A 12,994-nucleotide genomic window follows, 5' to 3' on the forward strand; every position below is an offset into this window, starting at 1 on the left:
GTGACTGCTGTTTGGTTTTGGTATTTCAGTTCAGAACCCTTTTATTTAATGGCCCCACCCTTGGACTGATTCAGACCAACTCTTGTCATTTTTTCCAGTTTCCCACTAATAAAATCTTGCAATTGTACTTTACTGGAATGACGTTTACACTGCCTTGAGCTGCCTACAGTGGCCGGCAGCTGTGAGAGACTGGGGCTCTCCGATTTGGCAACAGAGAAATTCTTCAGCACTGTGCCAACAGTTTTTAACTCTTTCCTTTTTAAAAGCAACACTGAGCATATGTTAAAAGGAAGCCTTCTTTAAATCAACCAGACTAGTAAAAGTGAAACTATGAATGATTCACTTCTTAAATTTGTATAGGTTTGATTAATTTACTTACCTCCTGGCCAGCATCCCATCTTCACCGGTGTCACCCTTGCTGATCCACATTGGCTTCCAGTCACCCCATGCCTCCAGTTTACAATGTTCATCTTCTTCATATTTTAAATCCCCTCCAATTTCTGAACACTCCTCCACCCTTTCGACCCTTTCTCCACGCTCCCCATCTATTTGGCTCTGGCCTCTTCTGTTATCTTCTCATTTTGCCTCCGTATTGGCAGCTGTGCCTTCAACTGGCTACCTTCTACTAATTGGAATCCCCTGTCTCACATTTTCCTTGGAACATTTTACAGAATATGTTTAAATGGTGTTGCATAGTGGAGGGCATCCCAAAGTTCAATTCAAATATTTATCTAGTGGCATACTACTGGTCAAAATCCTATATAAACCTAAACCATCCTGATCAAAGGATGATCACCAATGTACCTGAGTTAGCTCACTTCAAACATTGCAGCAATTGGGACTCTTCAGTTGGTCCCTGCTCCTGGGCTAAGAAATGACAAATCAGGAATTTAGTTCTATATAACAAAGTGTGGAGCTGGATGAACACAGTAGGCCAAGCAGCATCTTGGGAGCTCCTAAGATGCTGCTTGGCCTACTGTGTTCATCCAGCTCCACACTTCATTATCTTGGATTTTCCAGCATCTGCAGTTGCCATTATCTCTGATCACAATTTAGTTCTATATGTTGTTCAGGGACCTCTGCCAGAAAGTACATAGCTGTAAGAAATTGAATGAGCTGGTGTTCAATCTCTGCTGTGATGCCTCCACTGTGGAACTGCTAAGGAATTTTCACCACCTAAGCTGGCTCATTAAAAATGACCAGCAGACGAAGGGACCAGCGGATAGGCCATCTCTCTGAAACCATAATGGGAATCTACATTTCCAGGAAAGCAGGCAAGAAAATTTGGACTTTGAAGGTAAAGCCAATAACGTACTCAAGTGGTTAGCAGGACCACTCTCTTGTTACCCTGGATGATCCAGTATTTAAAGCCATTCCTGTAAACCAAGCTATTAGAATTATTAATTCAAATTAGAATGAATTACAGTCAGGCATCCAACGGTTTGTAAATGTATAATGTTAAGGATTCACCTGTGAGCATTGTTTGTGCAATGATCCTTGTGGCCAGTGCAACATGCTCAGCCAGCTGGGATGACAGCAATGCGTTAGCGAGTGGTTAAAGAGCTTATTCTGGTTTTGTTTTCAAATCCCACTTGTGTTGAGATCTCGTTTCTATATTGTTACATAGAGTGGAAGCACCTTGTTGCATCTCAGATTCACAGCTAATAAAAGCACTTCAGCCGTTTTGCGCTGGATTTTACAGGATTCTAACGCATCAATTCGGTTTTTGTAGGAACATGGACAAATGTGTACATAGAATGTAGATATCGCTGTTTTTTTTTAACATGGTAGTAATAATTGCCATTTATCAATAACCAAAGCAGTTTGGAGATGAGATTTATTTTCCCTGAGGGCTTCTCATTTGTGGAGTTCCCTTCCCCAGAGAGCAGTGGAGGCTAGGTCATTGAATATTTTAAAGTTGCGTTAGATAGGTTTGTAATTCATTAACAAGGGAGTCAGAGTATAGAGGTTAGAGAGATAAAAGTGTCGCCAAAGCCAGAATTAGATCAGCAGTGATCTTATCAACTGGCAGAGTAGACTCGAGGGGCTGATTGGCCTACTCCTAATTCATATGTATATACTGCAGTTATAGATCCTGGCAATGTATGTGTATTTTCAAACTCTGTCTCAATTTAAGATAACAATGACAACATTTCTTTACAAACTGAATCTTTTCCCCTGTGATTTATGGTGTATTCCAAGCCCTTAATTCAATTACTGTCATGTGTCTCTCAACCAGTAATCTATTAACCTTTTATTAATCTATTAATCTTTTGTGTGTGCATTTCCGTATATGCACAGAATTCCATTTACGTTTCCAGAGTATGCTCTCTGCTGTGTTTGGTGACTGGAAAGCTTAAATGGGAGAGAATAATGTGGGAATTTCAGCTGCTAGTCTGTGTCGCGCTCTTGGGAATCTAGTTGACTGTATAAACAGCTTAATCTTCACTTTGTGTATATTTCCAATATTTTCTGTGTTTGTACAAGATCTGCCACATCTGAAAGAAGGGAGATAAGCTGCTATTTCCCATGAAGATGCTCAGGCTGGAGGAAGGGTCTTTACCTATAACACAAGCCTGTCTTTTCTCTCAGCAGTGTTGGATCAACCTGCTGTGTAATTCCACCATTTCTTAATTTACTTCTTAACTCTGTTGCAAGAGATGTCTGCAGCTGGCATCTAGTTCAGCTGGGATCTTCTTTGGGTACATTACCTCCTGCCAACCCTCCTCCTAACACTAGTCCACAGGACTTCCACGCATTGAGGAGTGATCATTTAACCAGTGAAAGGTATTTGCCAGAGGTGACATGTACTTGAGCAATATGAAGTAGTTTCTTACATATAAGTGAGATGACAGGTTACATTAGTTTAAGACTCGTTAACTACATTAACACGAGGTAAGACGTTAGCTCCTAAGAGATAGCAACTAAATCTATGATACATGACTATAGATTGTGGACCTGACAAACAATTAGCAACAAACTGGGCACCTGACTAGTTCTTCCCAGAGGTGGTCATTTGTACATCAGTGGGCAAAGCTCAGCTTCTGAGTTAACCCTTTTCAGATCAACTGCATTATACAACAGGCTTCAGCATCTGCAGTTTTCACGTCATCTCTCCACCCATAAGTTTCTGCATTTGAGGTTGGTTCTCAAAACCCACAACCCAAGCTACAGATCTGCTTCAAAAGCTTAGAGTTTCTGCTTTCCTATCAACCCCTCGGATATATTATAAACCTTGTAAAGGGCTGTTCGGTGTTAGTTCATTATGGATAAGTCGAGTTACATTAGACCTTACAGCTCAGGAAAAGATCTTTCAGCCAAACAAGTTTGTGGTGCTATTTCTGTTCCTTCACCCATCCCTCACTATCTTTTGCTATCAGCAAAGCATTCTATTCTTTTCAACTCCTGTTAATCTATTCAATGCATGTAAACTCCATCATACTACTGATCGAAACGGATTACCTGATAGTAAGGCAGAAAAATCAAACTAATAAATTTGACCAGTGAGATTAAGACTGGATTTGGGCTTCAGAATTTGTGTAATGTGCCACATCTCTCTGTCCAACAAACCTCAAATCCTATATTGGAGGGCCATGCTGAGATGGAATAAAATAGCGTTCTAAATTTCTGTTACGGACTTCGCTTTGTTAGAAAAATACTTTCATTGATAAAAGCCCATTCAATGCTTTGAAATCACTCCGAGTATGTTGTTCCCTATCAAAGAAAAACTTCATTTATAACCTTGCATCAAAAACAGCTAAATCATTTACAACTGTTTGAAGCTGTCAATCAAAATGTGAATTTGCAGCTCCCCACTGCTGTGATAATGTTAGGTTGTGGAAGCAGTCCAGGAACGCAAAGGCCCTCTGGCTTATTGTCAACAAACAGCAATTGAAATTGAAAAAACCTTGATGTTTTCAACTGAGTGTGACAGCAGGCAGCTTTTAATATTTCAATATTTAAAAGCACAGGATTTAAGTGATTTTAAGGCCTTGACAGTTCTTATCTACCTTTTTTTTATACACAATAACCTCTACTATTAAAGGGTACCTGGATCTCTCCAAAATGGTACCATTGCTCTCGGAAGAACTCCGATCAGTTCAGATCTTTTCCTAAAATGCCTGATGCTTACAAGTTGTGCGACTGCAACTTAGTGAGGTACATTGTATCTGAGTCAAGGTAGCTGCACTACCAAACATGATGCTGCCTCCTTGAATTGTGGATAAGTAAGATGCATCCTGCCTCATTATCCCAGCTTCCTCCAGCAAAAATTATCAGGGCTGAGTTCGGGGGTGGAAATTCTGGAATCTGGGTTCAACCATCATTTTGGCTGAGCAGCAGAGCCCTTCCCACTCTGAAAGTTCTGGCCCAAGTATCCCATGTCTGGTGCTGGGTTTTTCCCTGGCTCTGCCTAGCTGATTTTGGAGCTAGGAAAAATACAGATCCGCATGGTACGCGTTACTAATGTCTGAAAATATTACCGTAATAACCAGCCATTAATGCAGTAGCCGTCATCCCCTTAAAACATGCAAAATTAAGTATTTGATGATGAAATGGACCTAAAGAAGTGTTTTTATATGTTCCATCGATGTTGAACTCTTTGAATTTTTTATTTTTGCAATCTGTCTTGGTGTCCCTCCTTCCTGTACAGATAAATCATATCGGGAGCCACTGAAAATTCTGACTTTAAGTGATTTAGAATTATCCTTCTTGTCTGGTACTCATTATAAACCCTCATCCCTTCCTTGTCCTCTTCCCCACCCCCCCACCCCAAACAGTTTTTAAAAATTCATCTAGTGAATGGCCAGCAATTATTGCCTGTCCCTAGTTGCCCCTTGAGAAGGTGGTGGTGAGCTGCCTTCTCGAGCTGCTGCCGTTCATGTGCTGTGGATTGACCCACAATGCCATTAAGGAGGGAGTCCCAGGATTTGGACTGACCAACACTGAAGAAACGGAAATATATTTCCAAGTCAAGATGGTGAGAGGCTTGGAGGGGAACCGGGAGGGCTGGTGTTCCCATGTATCAGCTGCCCTTGTCTTTCTAGATGGAAGTGGTCGTGTGTTTGGAAGGTGCTGTCTGAGGATCTGTAATGAATTTCTGCAGCGCATCTTGTAGATGGTACACACTGCTACTGAGCGTCGGTGGTGGAGCGAATGGATGTGGTGCCAATCAAGCGGCTGCTTTGTCCTGGATAGTGTCAGGCTTCTTGAGTGTTATTGGGGCTGCACTCATCCAGGCAAGTGAGGAGTATCCCATCACACTCCTGACTTGTGCCCTGTAGATGACGGACAGGCTTTGGGGCATCAGGGGATGAGTTACTCACTGTAGTATTCCTAGCATCTGGCCTGCTCTTGTAGCCACACTGTTTATGTGGCGAGTCCAGTTGAGTTTCAGGTCAATGATAACCCTTAGGATGTTGATAGTGGGGGATTCAGTAATGGTAACACCACTGAATGTCAAGGGGAAATGGTTAGATTGTTTCTTACTCATGATGGTCATTGCCTGGCATTTGTGTGACATGAATGTTAATTGTCACTTGTCAGCTCAAGCCTGGATATTGTACAGATCTTTTTGCATTTGAACATGGATTGTTTCAGTCTCTGAGGAGCCGTGAATGGTGCTAAACATTGTGCAGTCATTGGCAAACATATGCACTTCTGAACTTATAATGGAGGGAAGGTCATTGATGAATCAGCTGAAGATGGTTGGGCTGAGGACACCACCCTGAGGAACTCCTGCAGAGATGTCCTGGAGTTGAGATAACTGACCTCCCACAACCACGACCATCTTCCTATGTGTCAGGTATGATTCCAACCACTGGAGAGTTTGTCACCAGATAGACATTGATTCTGGTTTTGCTAGGGCTCCTTAATGCCACACTCAGCCGAATGCAGCCTTGATATCAAGGGCTGTCACTCTACCCTCACCTCTGGAGTACAGTTCTTGTCCAGATTTGAACGAAGGCTGTAATGAAGTCAGGACCTGTGTGGCCCTGGTGGAACCCAAACCGGGCATCGCTGAGCAGGTGCTGCTTGATAGCACTGTTACTGACACCTTCCATCACTTCACTGATAATCAACAGTAGACTGATGGGACGGTAATTGGCTAGGTTGGATTTGTCCTGCTTTTTGTGTCCAGGACATATTTGGGCAATTTTCCACAATTCCAGGTAGATGCCGGTGTTGTAACTGTACAGGAACAGCTTGGCTAGGGGAACGGCAAGTTCTGGAGCACAAGTCTTCAGTGCTATTGCTGGAATATTGTCAGGGCCTGTAGCCTCCACCCTTTTTTGTTGATATCACATGAAGGGAATCGAACTAGCTGAAGACTGGTATCTGTAATGCCGGGGACCACTGGAGGAGGCCAAGCTGGATCATCCACTTGGCTGAAGATTGCTGTGAAAGCTTTAGCCTCATCTTTTGCACTGAGGTGCTGGGCTCTTCCACCACTGAGGATGGGGATACTTGTGGAGCATTCCTCAGTAACATGAGAAAGAACCCTAGTTTGCTCCAAAATCATCAGTCAGAATTGCGCTAAATTGTTGGACTTAGGAGCCAAAAAAAGTGCAGTTGTGGTGTTAAAAGTTACTGCAAAATCATCACGCAAAATGGTAGGTGCATACTTCGAATCTTTCAAACTTGCTTGAGTCGGGTCCGGTTTGTGGAAAAAAGAATGCCAGTTAATATTCCAAGAAACTGATGATTAATAATGAGCGTTCAATCCCAGGGCATTGGATGGAGGATTAATTGGCACCACAGCACAGCGAGCGAGCACTGTAATTGCTGAGGAACGCATGCTTTGAACTGAATGTTAAGCCATTCAGCTGTCTTTGTGGATAACAAATAATAAGTGCTAGCCTGACATTGGAGCTGATGTTCTCAGAAGGATGTTTCTAATCAGAGGAAACTTGTGATGTTTTTGAATTGACCTACCCCTCTCTTTTTTTTGCATTTTATTTAAAAATTTTAAGCTTTTCCTTGCCCTCACACTGCAATGGGTTGGCTAAATAACATCAACTGGTGTCATGAGCCATGCAGACCATGATGTGCAAGGTGTCATGCCCTTGCAGTGTCTTAAATCAGCCACACGCAAGGGACAGAACAACTTAGAATGTCCCAGGGTCTGCAAAATATATCATGACTACTGCTGGAAAGAGTGCAATTTGGCGGGTGGATGTTGGGTGAGGACATGGTTGAGCTTTAGCAATGACCCTTTGATACTTTTGCTCTTGTTCAACATGCAAAGAATGGACCTTTGGGTACCAAATAACTGTTAGCATCTGTAGAATTACAACACAGCAACACTAGTTGATGTGACTTTTTTTTTAAAAAAGTGACATGTAGCCCCTCTCTCCATACCTCAACACTTTTGAACCTTTAGTCCTGACCCTGTAATTTTTGAATCTGCCCAACAACACTTTGAATTTACATAGCACCCTAAATTTGCTTCACTGTCAAGAATTGGTGAGATGTCCTTGCCTGGAAAGAGTCAACACTTTCACGAAAAGAGTATGAGAACATCAGAGGTGAGGAATTTTAGAATGTAAATGTTAACATATTACAATACATAACTATAGCTGATAGACAATTCATTCTGCTTTAGCTCTGCATTAACTTGGAAGTATACAGCTGAACAAACTTTGTTAAATCCCAAGTCCATGTTTTAAAATAAACGGGAAAAGGTCACTGCTAGTTCTGAGGTGAAGATGCTAAGCATGTTTCACAAGGGGCTTCTGTGACTCTCTTGTGATTTATATTTCATCCATAAAAACAAGTTCAGCAAATCTTCTCTACACTATGTAACAGGCCAAGCAAAATAATAATTTAAGAGCCTAAAATATCTTGCATGTTTTGTTTTAATGCCTCTGAATCTGAAACATTTGAAATGGTGTAACCTTTTAGATTTTACTTGTCGCTTGTTTCTTTATTTTTCTGTGGGAAGAATAAGTAACGTGCTACTCGGAAGGACATTCTTGAACTGCCTGCATCCACCCAGTCCATTCATGTTGGTTTATATTGGCATTTGCCTAAGATGGGTAATGGGAGTGGAATGTGGACTACAAATTTTCAAGACTGCTAGGAGTGCAGTACACAATGCTTCAAACGAAGACTCCTCCCAGGAACTGGGTGTGCCATTTAGATCTTGTTTATGTGGCGTAGTCATTCTAATGAATCATATTCTTTAAGCCCAGTGGCCCTTGTGGCATAGTGATAGTATCCCTATCTCTGAGTGTGAAGGTTGAGATTCAAACCTCATCTGGTCGGGTTGATTAAAAATATCTACACTTCAAGCTACCCTTATTTAACCAGATTACCAATGGATCAAATCAATTTTCATGGCACAGTGTTGAATCATTTTACATAGCAAACTCAACTGTGGAGACTAACAACAGAAGACAGTAACTTGGTCGTGTCCTGCATGTTCTGGAAGAGTTTAAGAGAAGGACGTTTTCACGGTTTTGACATGTCAGTTTTTTTTTTAACATAGCAGGAAGAAGAATTTCAAGACTTCCCCATTTATTTTTGGAATAGTTATTATCCATGCAAACTTATTCTTTCCCCATTCTCTGCCAATCTTTATAGGGTGGCAGCAATGTGAAAAGCAAGCCCATCAGTAGAGGATTTGTTTCTCACTGTGTTTCTTCTCTCCTGATCAGAAATTTACTAACTGAGCCATCAGAAGAGCTCATTACTGTCACCACTTGCAGCCATACAACTCTTTGGGATAGCTGTGCTCTTTCAATTCGGGCCTCTCGACCATCTCTAGTATTCATTTCCGTACTGCTGGTGGCCTTGCCTTCTGCTACTTTGGTGCTAACCTGGGTAATTCTCTCCCTTAATCTCCCCCTTTCAGATGCTTCTTAAAACCAATCTATTTAACTAAACTTTCAGTCACCTTTTCATGATATTTCTTTGTGTGACATGTCTTGGTATATTTTACGATGTCAAGGGGACTGTGGGGTAACTGCAAAATAGTGGTAGCGTTTGTTTACTGCCGTGATGATTCCATCATGTGATCAGCCACAAAGGTGAATAGGATGGGCATTAATCCTTGCAGCCAACTGGACCTGAAGGACTATACTATTCAAGAAGGGATGTGCTTTTGGCAGCAGAGCATACTGACCTAATAATGTAAGCAGGCATCTTCTTTGTGAGTCTGTGCAGCACCTTGTTCTCTTGAATTACTGTTCGGTTGGAAAGCTGCATATTTTTCAAGACATGTGCTTGTTACAGATGTTTAGAAGACAAAATAAACTTGGTGTATCTCCTTTGGGACTGCTGTCCAGGAGAGCACAACAACCATGGATTGGTATCCCAGTTCCAGAGGGCAGCAACCCCATGCTTGTTGGACATATTTCCTGTGCAGAGCGAGGTTCCCTGTAGTTTGTAGGCCGGCACTGTTGTGTTTTCCCCAAATCGGGGAACTGTGTCACTGGTTGAAAGTCACAAATTTACAAAATCAGTTTCTAAAATTTTGTTTCTACCAGTTGAATTTTGCCTGCTAATTGATCCTAATACAGCAATTTCTATTTTTCTCAGGTATATTCAATATGTAAGTCTTGTTCTGTGACTGAAGTGATGGCACTTGGAACATTTTGTAAAAGGTGGATCCCACCTCTTTAATAATAGACTGAATGATGAATATCTTTTTTGAATCTGCCCTGTATATTTCACCCTTAATGTGGAACCTTTGAACTCCCACTATAATTACTTGTACCATGCATCTGTAATGAACTAACATCTAGTAATTATTGCAAGTCATTTAGTCGCATCTTGATAAATGCCGAACTTGTTTGCTCAGATCTGGTACTTTGATCAGAGTGCACTGTATGAAAAAATGCCCAAAAATGAGCAATTTACAATCTCAATACGGTCACTTATTTAATTTACCAAATTCATTTGCAAAATGAAGCAGTGTGCTGGCAATAAATTCTGTCTTGCACAATGAAAGCTTTAATATTTGGGAGGGGATGAAACTTTTTGCAGCAAGTTCTCCAAAGCTGTAAATACTATTGTACCCCACCTTTTATGTTGCGTATTATCCCCAGGTAGAAATAGTTCAGTGTCATTTAAAGGCTCCCAGTGCTATGGAATGCATAGCTTGTATTTTGTGGGCTGATTTCACAGCTTGTGCAGTAGACAAACCACTTGCAGCTTTCTTCCCAAGAGGGTTTCTGAGTAGCTGAGGAAGATCCATACAGGCCAGTTATGGGAAAAACTCCATGGTTTGTGTGAATGAACTGTGTAGTCATGTTTTCCCACAGATGTTGCTGCCCAGAACGTGAATCTGGGTTTTAGATTACTGGTCCAGTGACATTACCACTACACACCACCTCCCGTAATGTTGGATTAGGCATATCAAAATGAAGAAATATGTCTTGATTTTTCTTCTGATTTATTATTGTCCCATGTACCCAGGGACAGTGAAAAGTTTCCGCAACTTTCCCCCCACGGTGATCGAGAACGCCCTTGACCGCGTCTCCCGCATTTCCCGCGACACATCCCTCACACCCCGCCCCCGCCACAACCGCCCCAAGAGGATCCCCCTCGTTCTCACACACCACCCTACCAACCTCCGGATACAACGCATTATCCTCCGACACTTCCGCCATTTACAATCCGACCCCACCACCCAAGACATTTTTACATCCCCTCCCCTGTCTGCTTTCCGGAGAGACCACTCTCTCCGTGACTCCCTTGTTCGCTCCACACTGCCCTCCAACCCCACCACACCCGGCACCTTCCCCTGCAACCGCAGGAAATGCTACACTTGTCCCCACACCTCTTCCCTCACCCCCATCCCAGGCCCCAAGATGACATTCCACATCAAGCAGAGGTTCACCTGCACATCTGCCAGTGTGGTATACTGCATCCACTGTACCCGGTGCGGCTTCCTCTACATTGGGGAAATCAAGCCGAGGCTTGGGGACCGCTTTGCAGAACACCTCCGCTCAGTTCGCAACAAACAACTGCACCTCCCAGTCGCAAACCATTTCCACTCCCCCTCCCATTCTCTTGATGACATGTCCATCATGGGCCTCCTGCACTGCCACAATGATGCCACCCGAAGGTTGCAGGAACAGCAACTCATATTCCGCCTGGGAACCCTGCAGCCATATGGTATCAATGTGGACTTCACCAGTTTCAAAATCTCCCCTTCCCCTACTGCATCCCTAAACCAGCCCAGTTCATCCCCTCCCCCCACTGCACCACACAACCAGCCCAGGTCTTCTCCCCACCCACTGCATCCCAAAACCAGTCCAACCTGTCTCTGCCTCCCTAACCGGTTCTTCCTCTCACCCATCCCTTCCTCCCACCCCAAGCCGCACCCCCCGCTACCTACTAACCTCATCCCACCTCCTTGACCTGTCCGTCTTCCCTGGACTGACCTATCCCCTCCCTACCTCCCCACCTACACTCTCTCCACCTATCTTCTTTACTCTCCATCTTCGGTCCGCCTCCCCCTCTCTCCCTATTTATTCCAGTTCCCTCCCCCCATCCCCCTCTCTGATGAAGGGTCTAGGCCCGAAACGTCAGCTTTTGTGCTCCTGAGATGCTGCTTGGCCTGCTGTGTTCATCCAGCCTCACATTTTATTATCTTGGAATTCTCCAGCATCTGCAGTTCCCATTATCTCTGATAAGCAGGAGTAGGTTGTTATTCAAACTTTTGAGGCTAGTCTGCCATGCAGTATCATCATGGTTAATCATCTTTCTCGATGCCATCTTCCTGCTTTCTCTCCATACCTCTTGATGCCTTTAAAATTTAAAAATTCGTCAATCTTTTTCTTGAATGTATTAAATGACTTGGCCTCCACAGCCTTCTGTGGTAGAGAATTCCACAGGTTTGCTGCCTTTTGAGTGAAGAAAGTTTTCCTTATGTAACTGGTCTGTGGTTTGGAAGCTTGTGATTTCCTCTGGTGCCAGTTAAAAGAATCCTCTTTCTTCACAAGGCACTGTGAACTAAATGTGGATCGAGAACCATTTTTGAACCACTGTATAAATGTTTTCTTGTTATGCAATTTCTAAAGTACCAAAATGAAATAGATCTGGTCAGCTTAGCCTAGCTTCCATTGGGTATTGATCCATAGCACAGAACCATGCAGTGAGCAGTGTGAATGAGTTGGAGGTAGGGATTTGACTGAATTAGTGAAGAAAAAGTCAGCTAGGTCTTCCATTCCTGTTTTCTATCCAAGGAATCCTGCTGTAAATACAAATGAAAATGCTGGCCTGAGTGCAGGATCAGGATCCCTGGTGACCAAGTACTGTCATGGTTCACAGAAGAATAATAGCCACTTGGGCACGATACTAAAGGATTCTGACATTTACAGATCAGTCCTTTTAACTATAATTGGACTTCTTCAGTAGAGGAAAAATAAAACATTGGTGTAAAAAACAATATGAAGTGACGTGAACAGTGTGGAAAATGGGAAAGTCACACTAGCAGAGGAAGGCACTGTTTCTTAAAGAGGCTGTGCAGAGATTTACCTTGCATTGAAACAACAACAAACCTAATTATCATAGCTGCAAAATGTGGAAGTAGTATCCAGACTTCAGGACTTGTGTGTTCACGGTGAAAACATTGATTTTGTGAAAAATGAACTGGTGATTTGTGCATGGTGCTGTAAAGGTTAAAAGAGCAAGCATTCTCCATTTTGAAATTTCTTTTATATAGAACTGAATGTTTGGACTATCCATTGATGCCAACTAAAGAATACTGTTTCTTCTCAAACATTCGAAACCAAACTTGGATGGAGAACCGTTTATCTAAAGTCAACTGCTTTATCTGCCTGTCCAGATGTAGTGTTGAGCCTTTGTTCTGACTCTTGGTTTAGGAAGGAAGTTTAAAAATAGATATATCTTGTAATTGCTTGGTGACTCATAAAGATGAGTAATATTGCTGAAGTAACTTGTACTGGTTAAGAATTATCATAACAATGATTAATATTGCCAGTTTACAGAGAATCCAAAATTGCTACCATAACTAAGTGAATTT

At 42.5% G+C, this 12,994-nt stretch overlaps 1 protein-coding gene across 1 annotated transcript in view; it reads left to right on the forward strand.

The window, feature by feature from the left end:
- The window catches only part of bloc1s1 (biogenesis of lysosomal organelles complex-1, subunit 1), a 103,846-nt gene that overhangs the window by 48,460 nt on the left and 42,392 nt on the right, over window positions 1–12,994 (forward strand). The gene's annotated exons all lie outside the window — the stretch shown is intronic.

The sequence above is a fragment of the Stegostoma tigrinum genome, chromosome X, assembly GCF_030684315.1.
Source record: "Stegostoma tigrinum isolate sSteTig4 chromosome X, sSteTig4.hap1, whole genome shotgun sequence".
Taxonomy (NCBI): domain Eukaryota; kingdom Metazoa; phylum Chordata; class Chondrichthyes; order Orectolobiformes; family Stegostomatidae; genus Stegostoma; species Stegostoma tigrinum.